Source organism: Mustela erminea, chromosome 5 (assembly GCF_009829155.1).
Source record: "Mustela erminea isolate mMusErm1 chromosome 5, mMusErm1.Pri, whole genome shotgun sequence".
NCBI lineage: Eukaryota > Metazoa > Chordata > Mammalia > Carnivora > Mustelidae > Mustela > Mustela erminea.
The window spans coordinates 45,124,352-45,147,748 of NC_045618.1; the positions used below are offsets into that span (position 1 = coordinate 45,124,352).

The 23,397-nt window shown below is 38.8% G+C and overlaps 1 protein-coding gene across 8 annotated transcripts in view; it reads right to left on the reverse strand.

Moving 5' to 3' along the window:
- Positions 1-18,914, reverse strand: part of HERC1 (HECT and RLD domain containing E3 ubiquitin protein ligase family member 1) — a 187,582-nt gene extending 168,668 nt beyond the window's left edge. For 7 of the 8 annotated variants that reach the window (XM_032342798.1, XM_032342796.1, XM_032342793.1 and 4 more), the window contains exons 1-2: positions 18,752-18,914; positions 3,654-3,747 (exon numbers count right to left, since the gene is read on the reverse strand). The gene's annotated coding sequence lies outside the window, so the exon portion shown is untranslated. The remainder of the gene's footprint in view (positions 1-3,653; positions 3,748-18,751) is intronic. The other variant, XM_032342792.1, reaches the window with a different exon arrangement.
- Between the last annotated feature and the right edge of the window lie 4,483 nt (positions 18,915-23,397).

The window sequence follows — 23,397 nt, forward strand, 5'->3', positions numbered from 1 at the left end:
AACTGAACCCCAGTGACATAAAGAAGAAAGAAAAAAGATTATCTTTTACCAAAAAAGTATACAATAGAGTTAAATAATGAGTATTATTTTTCCATAATTAACCATGTCCCTCCTGATGGAGCATATGTAATAAATTCATTTTTTCCCAGGAGTATCCATAGCAAGCAAATCTCATGTTTAATTTCCTTGCTACATAAATCATTTTTCTTTAAGCAATTACAGTGATATCTCTATAAATTCAAGAGTTGGATTTGAAGTCTTACTCAAAAAGCAGAAAAAAAAACTCCCATAAATAATAACACTAAGTTGCCTATTTTTCCTAGAAGGAAAATAAAAGTGAGACAGCAAGATGACAAGTTTACTTAAGTATGTGCTTTATACAAACTGCACAAAGGAAGCTAAAAGGTAGGGAATAGCTTGGGCTCAAAAAAAAAAAAAAAAAAAAGAAAAGAGAAGGCATAACTTTCCATCTCTTAAATCTTCAACCCACATATTCATTGTTTTAAAACAGTATGAATTCCCATATCTAGGAAAAACTCTATTACAACATGACTGGGTGTAAATTACAGCAGGGAAAATCCACATAACAAAATTGATTTAGAAGTGAGTTTAGCTATCTGAATATGTGTTATGTCTTAAGAATTCACTTATAAACAAAACAATGAAGTCACACTATGAAGACCTAACTCAGAAAGAAACGAAAAGAAAGCTTGTCTTATTCCTCATCTTCAATCCTTCTTCCCTTCTAAATATCTCCCAGACTGACAGAAAATACAAGAATCTGAAAATAAATCCATCCCTGTGAAACTAACCCAGCTGTAAGTTTATTATACATACACTTCTGTATATGTATATCTATATTTTGATATGAAGTTTTTAAAACATTTTTTAATGGAAAAAAAACTTTAATGAGGAACGCCTGGGTACCTCAGTTGGTTAAGCATCTGCCTTCGGCTCAGGTCATAATCCCAGGGTCCTGGGATCAAGCCTCACATCAGGTTCCCTGCTCAGTGGGGAATCTACTTCTCCGTGTCTCTGCCCTTCCCCCGACTCATGTTTGCTCACACATTCTCTAATAAATAAAATATTGTTAGAAAATTTTTCTTTTAAATTTTAATGAAATACCTAAGCTCAAGTCTAACAAACATGTAAAGGACCTAAATGCTAAAAATTACAAGACACACAGATGAAAGAAATCAAAGGAGATCTAAATAAATGGAGAAATATACTATGTTCCTAGATTGGAAGACTACATATGCAAATATCAGTTCTCCTCCAAATTGATCAACAGATTTAATGCAATACTATAGATAAGCTTATTTTTTTAAGATTTTATTTTTTTAATGTAATCTCTATCCCCAACATGGGGCTCAAAAGCACAACCCGATATCAAGAGTTCCATGCTCGGGACGCCTGGGTGGCTCAGTTGGTTAAGCAGCTGCCTTCGGCTCAGGTCATGATCCCAGGGTCCTGGGATCGAGTCCCACATCGGGCTCCTTGCTCGGCAGGGAGCCTGCTTCTCCCTCTGCCTCTGCCTGCCTCTCTGTCTGCCTGTGCTCGCTCGCGCTCTCTCCCTCTGTCTCTGAAAAATAAATAAAAAATCTTTAAAAAAAAAAAAAAAATTTAATAAAAAAAAAAAAAAAAAAAAAAAAAAAAGAGTTCCATGCTCTACTGACTGACCCAGCCAGCCACCCCTACACAAGCATATTTTAAAACCATATAGAAAGGAAAAGATCCTAGCATAGCTAAAAATTTAAGTATTACCATCAACTTAGAACCAACAAGAAAATACTGAGAGATGTAAATAAAATATAACCCAATCCTCAAAAAGAAAACTATTTTTAAAATAAGACCACCCCCAAAATCTGCTTGGGCAAAGAGAGTGATTAACAAAGCAGATTACTAGATGCCATCAATAATACAGAAAGCAAGATCTGCTGGAGAACTGACTTCAAGTACAAAAACCATTCCACAGGGGCATCTGGGTGGCTCAGTGGGTTAAAGCCTCTGCTTTCGGCTCAGGTCATAATCTCAGGGTCCTCGGATGGAGACCCTTATCAGGCTCTCTGCTCAGTGGGGAGCCTGCTTCCTGCCTCTCTCTCTGCCTACTTGTGATCTCTGTCAAATAAATAAATAAAATATTTTTTTAAAAAAATTCCACAACACAACAGACTCCTTTCCTCTCCCTACTACTCCAAAAGCGCAGATAATCAGATGGTTTTATACACACCCACTCATACACACTAAAAGAGCCCATATAATACAATGCTCCAAAAGAGCCACACTTTATTCTTCTTAATGCTTACCTGAACATTAAGGTCTGAGTTACTTATCTTTTCATCCACTATAATGTGAAAATAAGTGCCCCCCCCCGCCAAAATTCTACAATAAAATGAAGCTTTATACTACTCATTGCCACCTTCAGTTAACCTAATCCCAATCAGGATTCGCCCAGCCTTTACTAACAGGTCAGCCATGAAAGTATGTGTGTGCTATAGCTATACAGCCCAGTCTGCCTAGGATATTACCATTTTATGCCAGTCGTCTTGTATGCACCCTTTTACCATGGTAGAGGCAAAAGACCAAGCTTCTATAGTCTCTTTAAGAATACAGTATTTCAAATTATAAAACAATATGTATAGAATTTTGAAAAAAAAAAAAAAACCTCCCTATATGTATAAAAGATGTAGAAAAAAATCTGGAGAACTACACATTAGAATTTAACAGTGGTTAATCTGCAGAATTGAATGGTTTTTACCTTTTGCTCTGTATTTCCCTATGCTGTCTAAAAAAAAAATTTTTTACAATTGAATATACTACCTTTTATACTTAGGAGAGAATTATTTCTACTCATTAAAATGCAGCTTTCTTTCTGATCCAAATCCTCATTTCAAAAGCATACTCTATTAATTAATATATTTTATTCATCAAAAACTGAGGCAATGTGATATATATGTGTATATACATATATGTATATATAAATAGATAGATAGATATGCATACACGCGTGCACACACCCAAATATACTCTAGGACACTTTAGCTTTTAAGATGCAGAATATCTCATGAGGAATTTGAGAGGCGGGATGGGGGGTTCCTGGAGGCAGGGAAGTAAAAAATGAAACAAGATGGGACCAGGCAGGGAGACAAACCTTAAGAGACTCTTCATCTCAAGAAACAAACTGAGGGTGCTAGGGAGTAGGGGGAGGGGTGGGGCGGCTGGGTGATGGACACTGGGGAGGGTATGTGCTACGGTGAGCACTGTGAATTGTGTAAGACTAATGATTCACAGACCTGTACCCCTGAAACAAATAATATATTTGTTACTAAATAATAATAAAACAAATAATATATTTGTTACTAAAAAAAATGCAGAAAATCCAAATTCAAGAACCCATCTTACTGTGGAAAATATAGTACCTACCTCCCTTTCAGAGTTGTTTAGAGATCAAAAAAGGATCCATGTGAAAGTACTTTAATGCAATACACTAATGTGCACTATTATTATAACTATAAGCACATGAAAAACTAAACTCCTATTTCGTATCTAAAGTAAAGGAGTCTTACTGGAGTTCCAATTCCCTTCTGGTATTAACAGTGTCCTCTTAGCTCAGCCTTCTACTTACATCTAATCTATGTCTTTGGCAAGTATACCTTTTTTATGGATAATCGTTTCCGGGTTTCCACGTTTTCTATCTTCACTAGGACAGAGCCAGCTCTCCAATTCTTCTCTTATGGCTCTGACTGCCTGAAAGTGAAAGAAAATATGTCTGTTCCCTCCAAACAGATGTTAAAATCTTCTTTTAATCTGATTTCTATTTTATGATCTGCCATATGTTGCAATATAGAGTAGTGGGAAGGCACATGGACTCTGAAGCCAGACTACCTAGGTTCAGAACCAGGTTCTGCTGTGTCACCAACTCTGCAATGTAACCTTGAATTTGTGAGCCTCAATTTGCTCATCTGTAAAACTGAGGTAACAACAGTACATCAGTGCATAAAGATGTTAAACAGTGGTAAAAAAACAGTGCCTGACATATAGTAAATATTAATTATGACTTAAATCCTTTTCTAATACTGCTTCTCTAAAAGTATAATGCTTACAGGCTAAGATAAAACAAGCAACCAACATATGTCTCTTGCTTTTTTCTTACTGAAAAGTGTCTCCTTTTTTTTTAAGATTTTATTTATTTAATTGACAGACAGAGATCACCTAGTAGGCAGAGAGGCAGGCAGAGAGAGGGGAAGCAGGCTTTTTATGAAAAGAAATACCTAAAATTTACAAATTAAAAATATGTCTATGCTTAGGAATTGGTTCAAGAGAATCCAAGGATTAGGGGTGGAGTGGTAGTGAATAGAAATAGAGAGGAAACAAGACTGCCTATAATTCCTGAAGCTCAGTTATGAGGACATGGAAGCTCTTTATACTATTCTTTCTGTTTTATAATAACATGTTTAAAATACTTTGTAACAAAAAGGTGTTGTTGTTTTTTTTTAATGCTGTCTGAGAATTGAATTACCTGCCTAGGACTGCAAATAGTGTCTACATATTCCCACAACAGACTAATGCACAGTCAGGCATAAGTGAATATAAATTTTCCATGATCAAATTATATTTGTTAAGTGCTAGAAGAAGTCATTTGACATGAATTTCACGAACACTAACTCTTCAATAATGACCGTTCTTTGCAAGCCTGTTTCTAGCTAACCAATTTATGGCTATGAAAAAAATATAGTGTTTCAGTATACTTTAGTTTTTATTTATTAAATAAAGCAACAGTCACAAAAAATCTGCAGACAATATTGCAGAGTCATCACTATCTTTCTAGTCCTAGTGGCCTATGGTACTTCTGGAATTTATCATTAGCAGACTTATTGCATAAGTGCACCAGTTCACTGAGCTCCAAAAGAACTAGTTTTATCTTGTGTATGAAAACCCTTTCCTGCCTTCCTACTCTGAAATAAAGAGCCAAACCAACAGATGGCACACCAAGAGGGAAGGGGTGGTGATAAGGAGGCAGTTATAAGAGAGCACCAGGGAAAAAGAAAATAACAGAGAACTGAAAGATAAAAGAATTTAAGAATATAAAATATTCAGCAATTCCTTAGATTTTTGTAGATCAGAGTCACATTCTATCACTCAACTACTTTAAAGTAAACTGATTCTGTGAATTTGCATCTCACTTTATTCCCTTTTACAGTGTACCTTTAAGAGTTCTGAAAAGTCCCTCTTAATATCTCAGACCAATTTAAGTTAACCAAAACAATTCAAACTATTTCCAAAATAAACAAGGGGATCAGGAGACCTACTGAACTTTTATCAGCATTTCACTACTGCTATACATTCACATCAGCCTTTTCAGAAGCTACCAAACTTTTTTTTTACCTCTAAAAAGTAAAGCACTCCACCTCTATCCTAATCTACAATACAATCAAAAAAACATCAACATTACTGCAGTCTAAGTGGTAGAAGGTTTTCATTAAAACATTAGTTTAAAAAACATTACAAGAGGGTTGCAATTAGCATTATAACTTTAATCTAAATTACATTTCTTAAAAACAGCTAGGCTTTCAGTATAACATTAAGAACATGCCAATTACAACAGGCCACCTTTGCCCATTCATCATGCCAAGTTATCTTCTGCTTCCAGATTAAGCAATTTCTAATCACCTATTTAAGAGATCAAGCCCAATAACACCATACAATGCAAAAGTCCAGGGGCACCTGGATGGCCGAGTCAGTTAGCAGCTGCCTTCAATTCTGGTCACAATCCCAGGATCCTGAGGTTGAGCTCTACATAGGGCTCCCTGCTCAGCGGAGAGTCTGCTTCTCCCTCTCCCCACCCCATCCCGTTCACTTGTGTTCTCTCTCAAATAAATAAAACCTTAAAAAAAAAAAAAATGCGGAAGTCCACCACTCACACATACACTGGCAGTTTTGCAAAGAAATAGCAACTTCCTTTATGACTAGAGAACCTAATAAAAGAAGGTCTAGCAAGTAGAGGTTATTCAAAGGCTCATTCCTCAAAGCTACCTCTTCTCTGTGGAAGCTTGTCATATATCAGAATTATCTACCCTGTCTTTCTCACAGAGGTATTATGAAGATCAACTGAGAAAATGGTTACCAAAATACTTTGCAAACTAGAAGCCATATACACTACACAAATATATATATGTGTAGACATATGTACACACACACACAAATGTAAGTCATTACTATTTCCCTACCTGATTGTACTCTAGACAGTTTACAGAGTAAACCTGTTCCTTAATATGATTAAGTTTCAAGGTCTACCAAGAAAAATTTCATATTCCAGGGCATAAAGATCAACTAATATTTACCTTCCTATGACAATATCCAATCCTTATAACAATTATTGTTCTCTTCTAAAATCTATTTCCCCTCTTTGGCAGAACAGAACTAGAAACATTCTTTTTTTTTTTTTTAAGATTTTTTTTTTAAATTTATTTGACAGAGATCACAAGTATGCAGAGAGGCAGGCAGAGACAGGGGGAAGCAGGCTCCCCACCAAGCAGAGAGCCCAATTTGGGGCTGGATCCCAAGACCCTGGGATCATGACCTGAGCCGAAGGCAGAGGGTTAACCTACTGAGCCACCCAGGCGCCCCTTGACCTAGAAACATTCTTTAGAATTCAAAGCAACATGTGGCACCTAAACTCAGTCTGTCACAATGAGTTCCTCAACACCTATGTAGAATGGTCTTGACCAAATATTAGTTGAATAGGATTTTATTTTTCTTAAAGATTTATTTATTTATGAGAGAGAGAGCATGTGCACACACATGAGCAGGGGGACAGGCAGAGGGAAGAAGGGAGGGCAGGGAGAGGGGGGAAAGAGAGAGAGAGAAAATCTTAAGCAGATTCCCTGCTGAATGCAGAGCCCCAACAGGGTTCCATCTCGTGACCCTGAAATCATGACCTGAGATGAAATCAAAGAGTCTGATGCTCAATGGACTGAGCCACCCAGGTACCTCAGGGGGACAGAATTTTAGATCAGCCAAAACCATCACATTGAGGTTTGCCATTTCCAGACTCTGCCCCCAACAGTTCTGCCAACACCTCCCTTTGTTACAGAATTCTAATTCATGTTCCCATCACCTACTAGCTGTGCCATCTTGGGCTACTTAACCTCTCTGTACTTCAATTTCCTTCTCTGCAAAATAAACAGGTTAAATGTGGCTTTTTTTTTTTTTTTTTAAGTTCTGTTTAGCTCTAAGACTATAGGGTTTGTTTGCTTGTTTGTTTGTTTAAGATTTTATTTATTTATTTGACAGAGAGAGAAATCACAAGTAGGCAGAGAGGCAGGCAGAGAGAAAGCAGGCTCCCTGCTGAGCAGAAAGCGCTATGTAGGGCTCCACCCCAGGACCCCGAGATCATGACCTGACCTGAAGGCAGTGGCTTAACCCACTGAGCCACCCAGGTGCCCCAAAATGTGGTTTAAATAATTAACAATTCGACCATATTTAACTGTGGTTTAATAATAGATACAAGTACTTTCAGAGAAAGATAATTATCATATGATCTCACTCTTATGTGGAATTTAAGGAACAAAACAGAGGATCATAGGGGAAGAGAGGAAAAAATAAAACAACAAAATCAGAGAGGAATACAAACCATAAGAAACTCTTAATCATAGGAAACAAACGGAGGGTTGCTGGAGGAAAGGGAGTGGGGGTATGGGGTAATCGGGTAATGGACATTATGGAGGGCACATGATGTAATGAGAACTGACTGTTACATAAGACTGATGAATCAAAAAAAAAAAGAAAAAAGAAAAAGACTGATGAATCAATAATACATTACATGTTAATTAATTCAATAAACAAATAAATAACAGAAAAAAGTACTTAGAATAATACCTGGTGCACAGTAAACGTTTAATAAATGTTATCCAGTATTATTCCTTTATATGCACATCTGCCTACTCCACCACACCACCTTTACTAAATTACATAAATCTATCATTCTCCATCATTTCTTCTTTTTAAAAGAATGAACAATGTTGAGAAAATGTTGAGAAACTATGTTGAGACAATGTTGAGAAACTATGACCATATTTCATTACATATGATTGGATACTTGATTGTATAAGAAAATTCAACGATAACTTCTGTAAGACACTTCTGCTTTTCAATTATATTAACACATAGACAATATAATCTTTCTAGTTCTAGATTAGGTTATCCTGTATTACTAATACTATCAGCAAAGCTTGCTTACTTGAATTGTATCACATAAAACTGCCCATTGCCTATGACCCAACAATTTTACAGTATAGTAACTAACACTACAAAAGGTCTTAAAACATGGCAAAACTTAAAAGAGCTTCTAAAAATGCTGCTATAGTCTGTTTAAGGAAAAAACAAAACAAAACAAAACACTTGGACAACAACAATGTATAACCCCAAAATCAAAATCCATAGACTTTAAATCAAGAGCTTAAAGTGAGAACAAATAGCTTGCCAGAGTAAGAGGAAATATTACTATTCTATTAACATCACTACCATTATATTTAGAGAACAAGCAAACCCTGCAAGAACCACAAGAGCTGAACTCCAAGTTAATTTTTTATATATTACTTAGCACAGCCTATGCACAATTACATGCTCTTGACAATGTTATAAATTCTAAATCTTAACATTTCATATGTGAGAAACCAATGCAAAAAATTTCATGCTGTTTAACTGATTAATAGTTCTCCTTCAGGGACATCTGGGTGGTTCAGTCAATCCAGCATCAGACTCTGATTTTGTCTCAGGTCATGATCTCAGGATCGTGAGAACAAGTCCCTCTGTGAGGGACTTGGAACCTGCTTGGGATGCTCTCTCTCCCTCTCTTCCTACTTACTCCCCCAGCCCTCCTCCCCCGGTTTGTGTTCATTCTCTCTCTCTAAAATAAATAAATCTTTAAAAAGAAACATGGTTCTCCATTTGGCACAAAACATTACAAAGGTAGAATTATTTAATCTAATATAGAGACCATTTTACTCCATGGTCAAGTTCCTAGAGCTGTATTCCTGGCTTACTATGTACCAGGGAATTTTAGAAGCACTGGAATGAATAAAACATATAGGTTCAAGCTCTCATGGAGTTTACATTCTAGTGAGGAAGACAAATAATACACAAGTAGACAAGTCATTAAGTTTTAGGAAGCACAAATGCAAAAAAAATAAAGCAAAAGAGACAAGGAGGGTGGAGGGAAGATGATCACTTATTTTTATAGTGTGATGACTGACGATTTCTCTGAAGAGGTAAACTCTGAGAACTCTTCTTTAAGCAAACACTTGAATGATGTGAGGGAGGAAACAGTGCAAAGACCTGAAGGAAGAGCACTATACGCCAAGCAAGAATACCAAGCCCTGGAAATGTTCTGTTGTGAACAAAGAATCATAAGGAGTTCAGTGTAGCAGGAAAGGAATGAACAGAGAGATAGGCAGGGATTAAATACAACATGTAGTACCTTGTTAGCCAACACCAGAAATTTGGTTGTTACTTTAACTGCAGAAGGAAATCATTGTAAAGTACTAAACAGAGGAGTGGTCTATCTGATTGACAATTAAAAAGATCATTCCAGCTACCAGTGGAGAATAGACTGTCAGAGACCAAATAAGAAAGGAGGAAAACCAGTGAAAGACACCATTGGAGGGGGCGCCTGGGTGGCTCAGCGGGTTAAAGCCTCTGCCTTCGGCTCAGGTCATGGTCCCGGGGTTCTGGGATCGAGCCCCACATCAGGCTCTCTGCTCGGCGGAGAGCCTGCTTCCTCCTCTCTCTGCCTGCTTCTCTGCCTACTTGTGATCTCTGTCTGTCAAATAAATAAATAAAATCTTTTAAAAAAATAAAAATAAATAAAATTTTTACAAAGACACCATTGGAATTACCTAAGTAGGAGATAATGGTGGTTTAGACCAAAGTTATAAGGTAAAGACAACCACAATATATGATCAGATTAGAAAGATAGTCAAAAGGTAAAGTCAAGAGGTTTTGCTGATGGGCTTGTTATAGGGTATAAAGAAATGAGAAAAATCACAACTGACACCTAGGCTTTTGACCTGAGTGACTACTGGAATGGTCCAGCCATTACTAACAGCTGACTCAGGGAAATAAAGAGGGCAGAAATCACACCTTCTTTATTGTACAAATTTAGTTTGAGATGCCTATTAGTCAATGAAATATGAAATAAGCAGATGAACTATAACACTGGACCTCAGGGAAGGGGTCTGGGCTGAAGACATATATGTGGAAGTCAACCAGCAAAGAGAGTTTTTAAAGCCAAAGAAATGGATAAAGGTAGATTGGAAAGATTTGTTTAATTCTCATATCAGGCCTATCATGTAGCAACTATTATTATTCTCATTTTTACAGGTCAAGAAGCTAAGAGACTAAGACTTGTCCAATATCCCTCTGCTAGCAAGTGGGAGAGTTAGGAAAAAAAACAAATGGATCTGACTACAATGACTTTCTCCACTGAAGTTCATCATCTAGACCAGAGAACTTGAATACTGGAGTATCTTCTCAATTCTCCTAAGGATGGTACATACCTAGTGCCATTCTAGGTGCACTGGAGAGAACTTAATTCTTTACATACAGTGATTGTCCAAATGTCCTAAGGGCATTTAGTTCTTTCATGGAACCCCAGCTGAGAAAAAAAGACTTTACTATTACTCTATTCTACTACTACTACTACTACTACTAGGAATCCTTTAAAATGAGAGAGATTAGTGAACAATGTAAATTACCACCCTCTGACTTTTCATGGCCTTCTCTTTTGTAACCAGTAAAATCTAGTGTCATTTGGGGTTTGAATAGCAACAAAAGCAATTTTATTTTAAAACTACATGACCTCAAATGAAACAAGATGGGATTGGGAGGGACACAAACCATAAGTGACTCTTAATCTCACAAAACAAACTGAGGGTTGCTGGAGGGAGGAGGGTTGGGAGAAGGGGGTGGGATTATGGACATTGGGGAGGGTATGTGCTTTGGTGAGTGCTGTGAAGTGTGTAAACCTGGCGATTCACAGACCTGTACCCCTGGGGATAAAAATATATGTTTATAAAAAATTAAAAATTAAAAAAAAAAAAACAACTCTACATGACCTCTGCTGGTTCGATTCACAATCAGTACTCAGCATCTTTTCTTAAAAACAGCAGTTCATCAGAAAACTACGAGAATGTAAGCTCCTCTGGTGCAAGATTTTTTTGTTTTCATATAGACCTACCAAATCACTACATTCTACACCTGAAACTAATATAATATCGTGTACCAACTATACTTAATGAAATTCTTTAAGAAATCTTTGTTTTTTTCATTAATGTGTCCCCAGACTTGGAAGAGTATTCTTTCTGGGAAAGAACCTAAATTTCCAGCTGGGCAGAACTTGCTACCTTTTAAGATGGGGATGTTTTTCATGTTGCCTTAGTATCTTGGTCCCACTAAAATCTGGTAAGATTATCTATCCCCAGTCCAGAACTGTAAACTTTCATTTCATCCTTAAGATTAACCTTCTTTCTTATGGAAATATAAAAGGCTCCAGACATAGCCATTTCTGGTTAAATAACTACTATACCACGATTTTAATATGTACTATGTGTACTATTGAAAGTAACTAGCACATAATATGAACCAAAACTATTGTATCACACGTACTCTGGAGAAAAGAATATTCTCCTTATAATTTCAGTTGTCCTTTGTTAAACTCCGGAAGTATTTCAGTGCATGGGTATTATGTATCAATGTAGCAACTCCTATTGAATGCAAAAAGTTTCAATGGGCAATCCTGGCTAGATCAGAAATGCATTCCATTGATTTCACCTGCACATAACAACCTACAAATATCAGTGTAATATTAATGGACAATTTATTTAATTTCCAAGCTATAAGAACGTACCAACCACAGGCATTAAGAGCCCCTACACAATAGGTTCAGATCACTGAAATGACTACAGAGCATTTTTTAAAAATCAGTCACCTCCCACAAATAAATAAATAAATATAAATAACACAACACATTTTCTGTTGGTGAGGTTATGGGGAAAACAGATATTCTCATACATTACCAGTGGGAATGCAAATGAGTACACTTCTGTAATATCTAACCCAACTATATACAGTAGTTCCCCCTTATCCAAAGGGGATATGTTCCAAGATCCCCAGTGGATGCCTGGTAATACCAAACCCTATTTATAGTATGTTTTTTCCTACAGATACCCACTCATTATAAGGTTTAATTTATAAATTAAGCAGAGTAACAGATTAACAAGAACAATAATAAAATTGGACAATTATAACAATATAACTGACCCTTGAACAATGCAGGAGGTGGGGGCACCAATATCCCATGCAGTTGAAAATTTGCATGTAACTTTTAACTATCCAAAAACTTAACTACTAAAAGCCTACTGTTAACCAGAAGCCTTACTGATAACATAAACAGTCAATTAACACATATTTTGGACATGGTATGTATTATATATTATATTCTTATGATAAAGTAAGCTAGAGAAAAGAAAATGTTACGAGAAAATCATAAGGAAGAGAAAATACATTTACAGTATTGTGTGGACCTAGGCAGTTCAAACTCATGTTGTTCAAAGGTCAACTATATACTGTAATAAAAGTTACCCATGCCTGGCTGGCTCAGGCATGAAACTCTTCATCTCAAGGTCGTGAGTTCAAGCCCCACTTTGGATGTGGAGCCTACTAAAAAAAAAAAAAAAAAAAAAAGTTATGTGAATGTGGTCTCTCAAAATATTTTATTATACTCAATCTTATGATGATGTGAGAGGATAAAATGCCTACATAATGAGATCAATGAGATGAATGACTTAGGCACTGAGATGTAGCATTAGGCTACCAGTGACCTTCTTTCTGACTATACCTTAGGAGGAGGATCATCTGCTCTGACCACTGTTGACCACCAGTAAGTGAAACTATAGAAAGAGAAACTATAGACATAGAGGGACTCCTGCATGCTCAACTTTTGACCCAGCAATCCCACTTAGAGAAATCTACCTTGAAGATACACCTCTAACAATACATATGGACAGGCCAGTTACTGCAATACTGTTTATAACTGCAAAATACAGGAAATTACCTAAATGTACATACATAGAAGAATGGTTGAATAAATTAGGATAGATCCACAGAGTGAAGTGTACAGCTGTAAAAAAGAAGTTAGACTATCTATCTAACAAGAAGAATAAACTAATTTGGAGTGATTTCCAGGACATCCAGTGATTTCCAATAAGTAAAAAAATTAAAGTGCAAAAGAGTATCTATAAGATGCTACTTCTCACATAAGAAATAAAGGAAAAAGCAAACAGTTGTGCAGTTCCTCAGAAAGTTAAACAGAGAGTTACCATACAACCCAGCAATTCCATGCCTAGGTATATACCCAAGGAACTGAAAATATACATCCACACAAAAACTTGTATATGAATGTTCATAGCAATATTATTCACTGTAGCCAAAAAATGGAAAACCAAATGTCCATCAAATGATGAATGCATGAATAAAATGTGATATATGCATGTACTGGAGTATCACTCAGCCAAAAAAAGAAATGGGTTACAGATATATGCTCCATGGATGAACACTGAAAAATTATGCTAAGTGAAAGAAGTCAGGCATAAAAGTCAACATATTATATGATTCCATTCACATGAAATGTTCAGAATAGACAAATTCATACAAACATAAAGCAGATTAGTGGTTAACCTGGGCTAAGGAAGGTGGAAGGGGAAATGACTGCTAATGCATACAGGGTTTCTTTCTGGAGTGGTAAAAATAATTCTTGAATTAGTGGTAATGGCTGCACAATCATGTGAATACACAAAAAAAATCAACGAATTGGTACACTTTAGAAGGGAAAGTTTTGTGGTATGTGAACTGTATCTCAATTAAAATTGTATGAGAGGGGCGCCTGGGTGGCTCAGTGAGTTGAAGCCTCTGCCTTCGGCTCAGGTCATGATCCCGGGGTCCTGGGATCGTGCCCCGAATCAGGCTCTCTGCTCAGCAGGGAGCCTGCTTCCTCCTCTCTCTCCACCTGCCTCTCTGCCTACTTGTGATCTCTGTCTGTCAGATAAATTAAATAAATAAATAAATAAATGAAATAAAATTGTATGATAAAAAAAAGAAGGAATATAACAAAACACACACAATCTGTTCATTTGTGCAAAAGAAATAATAGAAGGATTAACCAAAAAACCAAAGACGCGGGGCACCTGGGTGGCTCAGTGGGTTGGAGCCTCTGCCTTTGGCTCAGGTCATGATCCCAGGGTCCTGGGATGGAGGCCTGCATCAGGCTCTCTGCTCAGCGGGGAGCCTGCTTCCTCCTCTCTCTCTCTGCTTGCCTCTCTGCCTACCTGTGATCTCTGGCAAATAAATAGATAAAATCTTTAAAATGAAGAAAAAAAAAAACCGAAGAGACTAGTTACCTAAAGGGTAAGAAAAACAGATGAGGAAAGGGGGATGAAGGTGGGAATCAAGTAGTAGGAATAAGAAGTGACATTTCTCTAACTATATCATTTTACGTAGTAGTATTTAGTCATGGTAATGTTTCATATACCTAAATAAATAAATAATCAAATCAACCAGGATTGGAATGGAATGGAATACAAAGAGTAAGAAAAGAACCAAACTGGAAAAAAAAAAAAAAAAGAAAGAAAGGAAAAGAACCAAACTGCATTACAGATGAATAACATAACTCTAAAGGGAAAGTTTTGGAAAAATGAACTAACCTAATATCTTAGGAAAATAATATTTTGACTAGATACCATGAGGTTAAAGACCAAAAAAAAAAACAAAAACAAAAACAAAAAAAAACCTATACTCTAATTAGAAAAATATGTTTCTCATAAGGGTAATGGGTTAGCAATCAGTAACTACTTGATGTGCACTATAAAAGTAAGCAAATGGGATATAATCTATTATCTATATGATCTAGTGTCTACAGACAACGAGATCCAGGTTTTCACTATTAGAAAAAGTGATACAAATAAGAAGTCAGTAAAGGTTAGAATGAACCTTGTGGTGTCATATTAGACTAGAAGCTATCAATATGAACTCTATATATTTAATATATATAGAAAGATAAATATATAAATAAACATGTGTGTGCTCACTTGTATGTGTGGGAGGGTTGGTATTTATACCTATATTTCCTAGCACTATCCTCTGAGGGCCTACGTGCAATGACACCCCCAGTGAGTACACCTAGCAGCCAGATCTTGATTTAAATTCTATTTTCCAATAGAGTTCCTTAGACAAGCTGTTGATTCTAGGACTGGTACAAGGAAAGATACAAGATGAGCAAGAAATAGCCTATGATACCAGAATATAAGGAAGTGTCCAAAAGAGAGTGAAGGCCAACTTGAAAAGGCTCTTAATGGCTAAAGCTGGAATAAGTTGAGAATAAAAAAGTACTATTGGGTTACAACATGTAGAATAAAACAAATACCCATGAGATTATAATTACATAAATAAGTAACTGAATAAACAAATGAGGAAGAGGTATCTCTTCCTAACAGAAAAATTCCAATAATGTGTTTTTAAAAATAGAGGAAAATATAAATCACCATTAGGTAAACACCACAATAACTGCTCCAGACAAGATCTATCAAGGCATGCTAAAATCAGCAGGAGAAAGTTTGAGGAGAAACAGTATATCTGCATAGTCTCAAAGTATCTTCCCTATAATATGTATCAAAAGGAAGAACAGAAACTTTACAGTGGAAAACAAGGTAAAGGTCACCTGAACAAAGTAATCAAGGTTAAAACATCACTAGCAGTAAGACATACCAACACCACGTACGCTCTAAAATGATGCACTGAGGACACATCAGGTGTGGTTTTCTTGCAAACATATATAACTTCAACCAAGTCATGGGGAAAACATCAGACAAACCCAAAATGAGAAAAATTCTACAAATTAATTGACAGTACTCATCAAAAATGTCAAGATCATGAAAGCAAGGACAAACTGAGGGATATCACAGATTGGAGGAAATGAGAATACCACACTAAATGCACTGAAGTAGGTTGTGGAACAGAAAAAAGACATAAGGGGTAAAACTTGTGAAACTGCAATATAGTCTGTAGTTTAGGTAACATCCTGGTTTTGATCATTGTACTATGTTATGGTATCAACATCAGGAGATGATGTAGAAGAATATTATATAGGAAATTTCTGCACTATCTTTGCAACAGTTCTGTAAGTCTAACATTATTTCAAAATAAACAGTTGAAAATAAATAATAAAATCCATCACTTGATCATCTTACCCAACTGTCATATTTCCTTGCTCAGGGATCTCATCTGTAATTTAATATTCTATTAATTTAGAGGGCCCAGTAACAGCAGAAAAAACTAAAATCATAAAAATCGTATCTGGCATCTAAAAAGTAAATTAGCTACTTTACATTCCCTTACAGTTTCTTTTGGTCAAAAAAATTTGCTAGCTATTGTTGACTTTACTTTGCAAGCTTCTTTTTAAGTGATGTGACCAATTTAATTTTTTTCAACATCATGATAATCTGCAGTATGTGCCTATAACACATTTCATTTGTCTATTAAGCCAAAGTCTTATTTACAATTTAAAAAATTCTCTTTAACAGGTTATAGTAAGTTTTTTAGTTATTATTACATAGTTGTTCAACTATGAAATTCAAAATTTGTTTCACAAGTCAATTTGCTTTTATCCTAACACAAACTTCTTGCCGCACACCAAACCACAAAGTCTTCATTATCGTTATTTTACTAAAAATCTGAATTTTAAAAGATCAACTGTTTAATATATTGAGTCTCTCCTTTTTCTTTTTTAATACCAGAAGGGAGTAATTTTGTCTTTTGGGAAAAAATGCTTGAGACATTAGAATTTGCTATTTATTATTTATCTCTTCTACTAACCAATCCAGCCCAATCAAGAACATAGTCTCTGAAATTCCTTTCAACAAATAGGATTTGCAGAAAATGTTTATATTACTAAACAAAGTGACCCATTTACATTTGCTTTCTCCTCATGCACCACCAGGATGTCTGCATTGGGAGTGGAATACATGACCAGCAAATGAATGGGAAAGTGTCACGTATAAACAGCATGACTAGAAATTTAAGAAGCAAAGTGATAAGAGAAACTTAGGAAAGGCAAAATTCATAAAAGTTTAGAATTACAAAAGGCCTTAATAGGCCATCTAATCCATTACAATGACAACCCAAGAAAAATGACACTATCCTATTTTTTAAAGCTGCCAGATTTCTAACCTCTCTAGATGTTTCATTCTGCAATATAATCCCGTCATATAATTTGGGAGAAATATTACAAAACTATTCTTTGCCCTACCTAATGCTTTCTTTTCTAAAATAATACATTTTAACTCACTTGCAAGATAAACCCATGTATAGGTGCATATGTTTGCATACATAGAAACAGACACCTAGGACACTCAATTTTGCTTGTAAAAACTCACACCACAGAAACCTACATAATCAAAGGCAGGTATCCATCCCATCCCAATCACAAAGGCACTATAACAAAGTGTCACATAACCACGCTGATCTAAAAATAACCAATGGAAATCAATGTTATAAAACCTTAAGGTAAACAGGTTTCTTCCCACTGTGAATAATCATAGTTTGCCTTCAACAAACACTTCTCCCTTTCAGCGCCCACCACAGGAAAAACTAAAAAACACTTATGTACTACATACAAGCAGACAGGGCCAAAGTAACTCAAATAAAACAAATCATTTTGAAACATACATAGAACGGGGGAAGTCCCAATCAACAATGAGCCAAGGACTATCTGAAAAAATGAAGTGTCTGTTAAGAAACACACCAAAATGGTAACCATGAAAAGCTATCTCTGGAAATGGAATTACAAGAATGAGCTCAGATTTGGTATTTCTTTAATTCTGATTATCCATATTTTCTACTAACTACAGACATTATTTTAAAAGTAAGGCAAATCTGTCCCTGCTCACAGCTCGCTGGGTTGGACAGCGTTTCTTTTACATAACCTCCTGGGAAAGGTGGTACCAGCTCCGGTCCTCGTGTCTCCCAAGAATCTACCACTCATCACAGAAAAGGTTTCACCATGTTGTCTGGGACAGCTCTTGTCATCATCATCCTCATCTTACCCAGAGACTAAACAATGCATCTCGTCTCCCCTTCCTGGTAGCACAGGTTTTATAAATTGTTATTTTACCGAGGCAGGTAAGGTAATTTGGAGAAAGGTTTACCTGATGATGAGTTGCCCCCACCCAAAAGCAGAGGAAAGGATAAAGACACGTCGTCCCAATCTCCACCCCTCAAAAGGTGGTGGGCGACGGGAGGGCACCGGGGTCGCGGCTCTCCCGCAAGAGTCGGGCCGCTGCTCCCCGACCCTAGCCCCGGCCAGGGAGGGACCCTCGTTAGCGGATAAAGGGATGGGGGAGAAGGTCAGAGACCCGACCCCCGAGGGGCAAGTACAGCAAGCCGGCGGAGGGGCGGGTCCCTCTACCCCTCCAGGCGAGCGGCTCGGCTTCTAAGGCGGCTCTGTAGGCGCTCAGGCTGCGGGAGGCCTTTGAGGCCCGAGGCCCCGCACCGCGCCGGGAGGGTTCTCTCAGGCCTCTGCCTGCCGCCCACCAAGGACCCCGGCGGCCCCCTGCTCGGCCGCGGCCCGGGAACAGCCCTGGCCGGCCTTGCCTGGCCCGTGGGTCGCACGCACGGGAGACCAGGAGGGCAGAAGAGGCGTTACCATTCGCGACTCCGGAGCTGGCGGGGGTGGGGCGCGGCTCCGGCGACCCGAGCCCGGCTCGGCAGCGGCTGCGGCGGCCGCGTCCTTTATTTTTGCTGCAGCAGCGGCGACTTGTCAAAGGGAAAGACGTAAGAGGCGGCGGCAGCGGCAGCGGCAGCAGGAAAGTCTCGCGGGATTTAGGCGAAACTCTCGCGCAGTCTTGATCGCTCGCCCCGCCCCCCCCCCAGGCCCCGCGCGGGAGGCTAGAAGGGCTGGGGGAGGAGCGCCAGAGCTGGGTTGCGGGAGGAGGGGAAAAGGAAAGGAGAATTAATGGCGGGGGTTGGGAGGGGGGTGTTGTTGACTTAGATTCTAGGGACGCCCCACCACCGCGCGGTCCTCACCTTTCAGCCCTTGCGGCGTCCAGACAGACCCGTCCGTCCGCGGGGGCCGGACTCCGCTTATGAGGCACAATTGGAGACGTTTCACAAAGGCCGGTGAGGAGTTAGGGGCCATCCAGGGCTCCCGGTTTTCCCCATTGTGGGCGAAGAAGACCCCCGCCTCCCGCAGTCCTGATGCTGCGAAACGAAGCGACGCGTGGAAAAGCTGGCAGCAGAGGCGGGGCGGCCACACCCCTTTATCTCGGACGCAAGCCGGGTGCTGTGCGCCTGTTTATCTCCCTTCACACCCGGCCCTAGACTTCTGGTCTGTCAAGTACAATCATATAAAAGCGTTTCACTTGACACACTTCTATCTTACTCGTCTCTTTGCTCTGCAGGACTGCTAGAACCCTGCAGATGCTGGGGCCTGCCACCCCTCTGAGGAACACCAAGGTAAATTGCCGTTTAGGTGACCTAATCCATGATCATGACCTGGACCTTCCCAAAGAAGTCCTATGAAGGGTGGGAACGCTAACTGGCTTGGTCATCGCTGTACGCGCAGCTCCTAACACTGGTCTAGGTGCTCGTTAAATGATTGAAAGAATATTCCTGTCTTCTCCCTTCTGTATCTTTTCTTAGTTCTGGACTCCCACATTTCTAGCCATCTTCCTGATGTCCATCGTTAAATATATTGTACTGAGTTACTGTGTAACTGAGTGAGGATCTAGAGCCGGTCTCTGCCCTCCATAAGCTCACAATCTAATTGGGGGCATAGGAGGAGTCCATGTAAAAATTATGATACAGGCAGAAGAGGGAGTGCTTGCCAGTGGTTAAATTAGACATAGATGATGCAGTTTAGCCCAAGCCCAGTATCAGACAGAGGTGAGAATTCTGGAGTTCCACTTAAGTGGTACATGACCTTGGGCACGTTGCTTGATCTCCCTAAACCTCTGTCCTTATCTGTTAACTTATAATGTTAGTTCTTATTATCACAGGGTTCCTGTAAAATATATATAAAGTTCCTGGCACATACTAATTACTCATTAAGTGGTAGGCCTCATTATATGTCTTTTAAGTTTCTGCATATGAAATGTGTTACCTATTTCTGGTAACTAGATGTGAGGGAGCGGGTATATGTGGAGTTATGTCATTGATGCTAGTGCTTTATGATCTGGGTATTGCATGTGAAGCTAAGACAAGGCCAATAAGTTCCCTTGTTATTCTCATTTTAACTTGCTGATGAGGTAGGCATCTGTGCCACTGCCACTCGCATCCCATGACATTCTACATATCTTGGATTTATAAAACTACAGTTTTTGCCCATTCTTTTTCAAGAAAAAGGACTCTGCAGGGCGCCTGGGTGGCTCAGAGGGTTAAAGCCTCTCTCTTCGGCTCAGGTCATTTTCTCAGGGTCCTGGAATCGCACCCCACATCAGGCTCTCTGCTCCTCTCTCCTCTCTCTCTCTGCCTGCCTCTCTACCTACTTGTGATCTCTGTCAAACAAATAAATCTTTAAAAAAAAGAAGAAGAAGAAGAAAGAAAAAGACTGCTTATTTTAAAAGCCATCAGAGAGAGTTCCTCCTTTCTTTAGCTTCCACCCTCAGAGCCGTGTGCAAAGGAGAACTGAACAATTGGATGATTGAGTTCAACTGCACACAATTATCAAATGCAGTTAATGTCAGCAAATAAGAATTGACTTTTCAGGGCGCCTGGGTGGCTCAGTGGGTTAAGCCGCTGCCTTCGGCTCAGGTCATGATCTCAGGGTCCTGGGATCGAGTCCCGCATCGGGCTCTCTGCTCAGCAGGGAGCCTGCTTCCTTCTCTCTCTCTCTGCCTGCCTCTCCATCTACTTGTGATTTCTCTCTGTCAAATAAATAAATAAAATCTTTAAAAAAAAAAAAAAAAAAGAATTGACTTTTCACCCTCACCTTGACCATTCCACCCGTTTTCTAACACACTCTTTAATATATTTTTAAGATTTTATTTATTTACTTATTTGAGAGAGAGGGAGAAAGAGCACATGTGTATGAGCCTAGGGAGGGACCCACAGAGGGACAGAGAGAGAGGTAGGGAATGTCAGCCAGACTCCATGCTGAGTGTGGAGCTGGACAAGGAGTTCAATCTCAAAACCCTGTGATTATGACTAGAGATCAAGACCTGAGCCAAAACCTAGAGGGAGAGGCTTAATGAACTGAGACACCCATACGCCCCAACACTATTTAATATTTAAATCAACATCTGCTGGAGTCTTACTGTATCATTCTCCCCCACTCTACCAGTTCATTTTATCCAGATTTTCCCTAGAGAAAAATGTTGGAGTTGGGAGGGGGTGATAGAGGGAACCCAAGGCTCAGCATTGCTGGCCCTTGCCCTGAAAGTCCTCTGAGCAGCACACTGTGGCCATGGCAATCAGTTACATCTTTTCCCACACATACACATCATCCCCATCTCTTGCCACATATGCTACAATCCCACATCTCAGCCAGGAGGTCCCTGGCAGAGGGGCACTGGAGAATCAACAGAAGAGTATATAGTTTTCATCTTTCAACTGCATATAAGAAATATGTGGCTCCTAAATTAAAAGTAGTGATGGCCCAAGGACCCACAGGACATCCCACAGGACTAGCTAAGAGAGTCCCTGCCCGTGTGCAAGATAGAAGTCAAATGTGAATCAGCAGAAGGTAAAAGTAAAGTTTATTGAAGGTATAGAGGGCAGGCACAGAAAGAGTATCTGAGAGACTCAGAGAGGAAAGGAGAGTCTCTCCAGACATCTGTTCAGGATCCATGGTTTTTATAAAGGATGGTAGTCTCCTGTACATGCCGTCTCAGGCATTGAAGAACCCATTAGAACAAAGGCAAGGGCCCAGGTGTTATTCCTTGGAGCCAGGGGGTCTTGGGGTTGAGATGTCTAAGCACCAGTGGTCTGGAATAAGCAGATGATAGCTTCCTGTGGTCATTCTCACCTGGCCCTTCCTTAGATGTAATCTATTCTAAAGAAATCATTAACCCCTTGTCCCTTACAAGGAAGACATAGACTATTTGCGTTATGAGGTGTTTGTAAAGTGGTGGTGCAGGTCCTAGCAAGAATAGAAGCAGGAGGGGCACCCAGCTGGCTCAGTCAGTGGAGAAAGTGACTCTTGATCTTGAGAATGTGAGTTCAAGCAACAGGTCAGTCAGGTGTGGAGCCAACTTAAAAATGAAAAAAATTTTTAAATTATATATATAGACACATTCATGTAGTCATATATATATATATATATATATATATATATACACACATACACATACACACACACATATACATATTTACACCATATACCATATATATATACATATACACCATGTACTATATATATATATATATATATATACACACATATATCTATGTATACACATACATACATATGAGTAGAAGCAGGAAAAGGAGCAAAAAGATTTTTATTATGGTGTCTTTCAGTTTCGGTATCTCAGTAGGGCTAAGTCGGAAGTGAAAAGACCCCAGAGAGAAGTAAAGTGTGGAGGCAGAAAGCGAAAAGAATCCAAGGAATAAGTTTGTTTTGCCTTTGCCACATAGTTCAGAAAACAAACAGCTTCAATGTTAAAAAAAAAAAAAAAAGGACTCTACGGGGCGCCTGGGTGGCTCAGTGGGTTAAGCCACTGCCTTCGGCTCAGGTCATGATCTCAGGGTCCTGGGATCGAGTCCCGCATCGGGCTCTCTGCTCAGCAGGGCTTCCCTCTCTCTCTCTCTCTCTGCCTGCCTCTCCATCTACTTGTGATTTCTCTCTGTCAAATAAATAAATAAAATCTAAAAAAAAAAAAAAAAAGGACTCTAGAGCAGGAATCCATAGTGATGAGTCCTGTGTCTCCTGAAATTACAGTATATTTGCCCGTAGGTTACACAGCCTTTCTGAACCTCTTCTCAGATCTGTAAATAGGGATGATAATGGGTTTCCTGCCTGCCTCAGACTGTCATGGAAGTCGAGTAACATAGGAAAGTGCTTTATAAGTCTAAAGTGCCATATAAATGTGAGGCATTGTTATCATTCATTCTTCTAACAGATCAGGCCCTTTTGCAAGGCGCCAAATATACTCAGTTGAAGGAGCTTTAATAACCTGCCCTCAAGGAGCTTCTGGTCTAACAGGAGGTGAAAGGGAGAAAATAGATCATTAGAATACCATGTGAGGAGAATGTAAGTGACAAGAGCATGGGGGAAAGGATTGAGCAAGAGGAAAGAGAAAGAGCTGAAACATTCTTGGGGAAGGAGTTTTGGAAAGACAGCACATACAATGA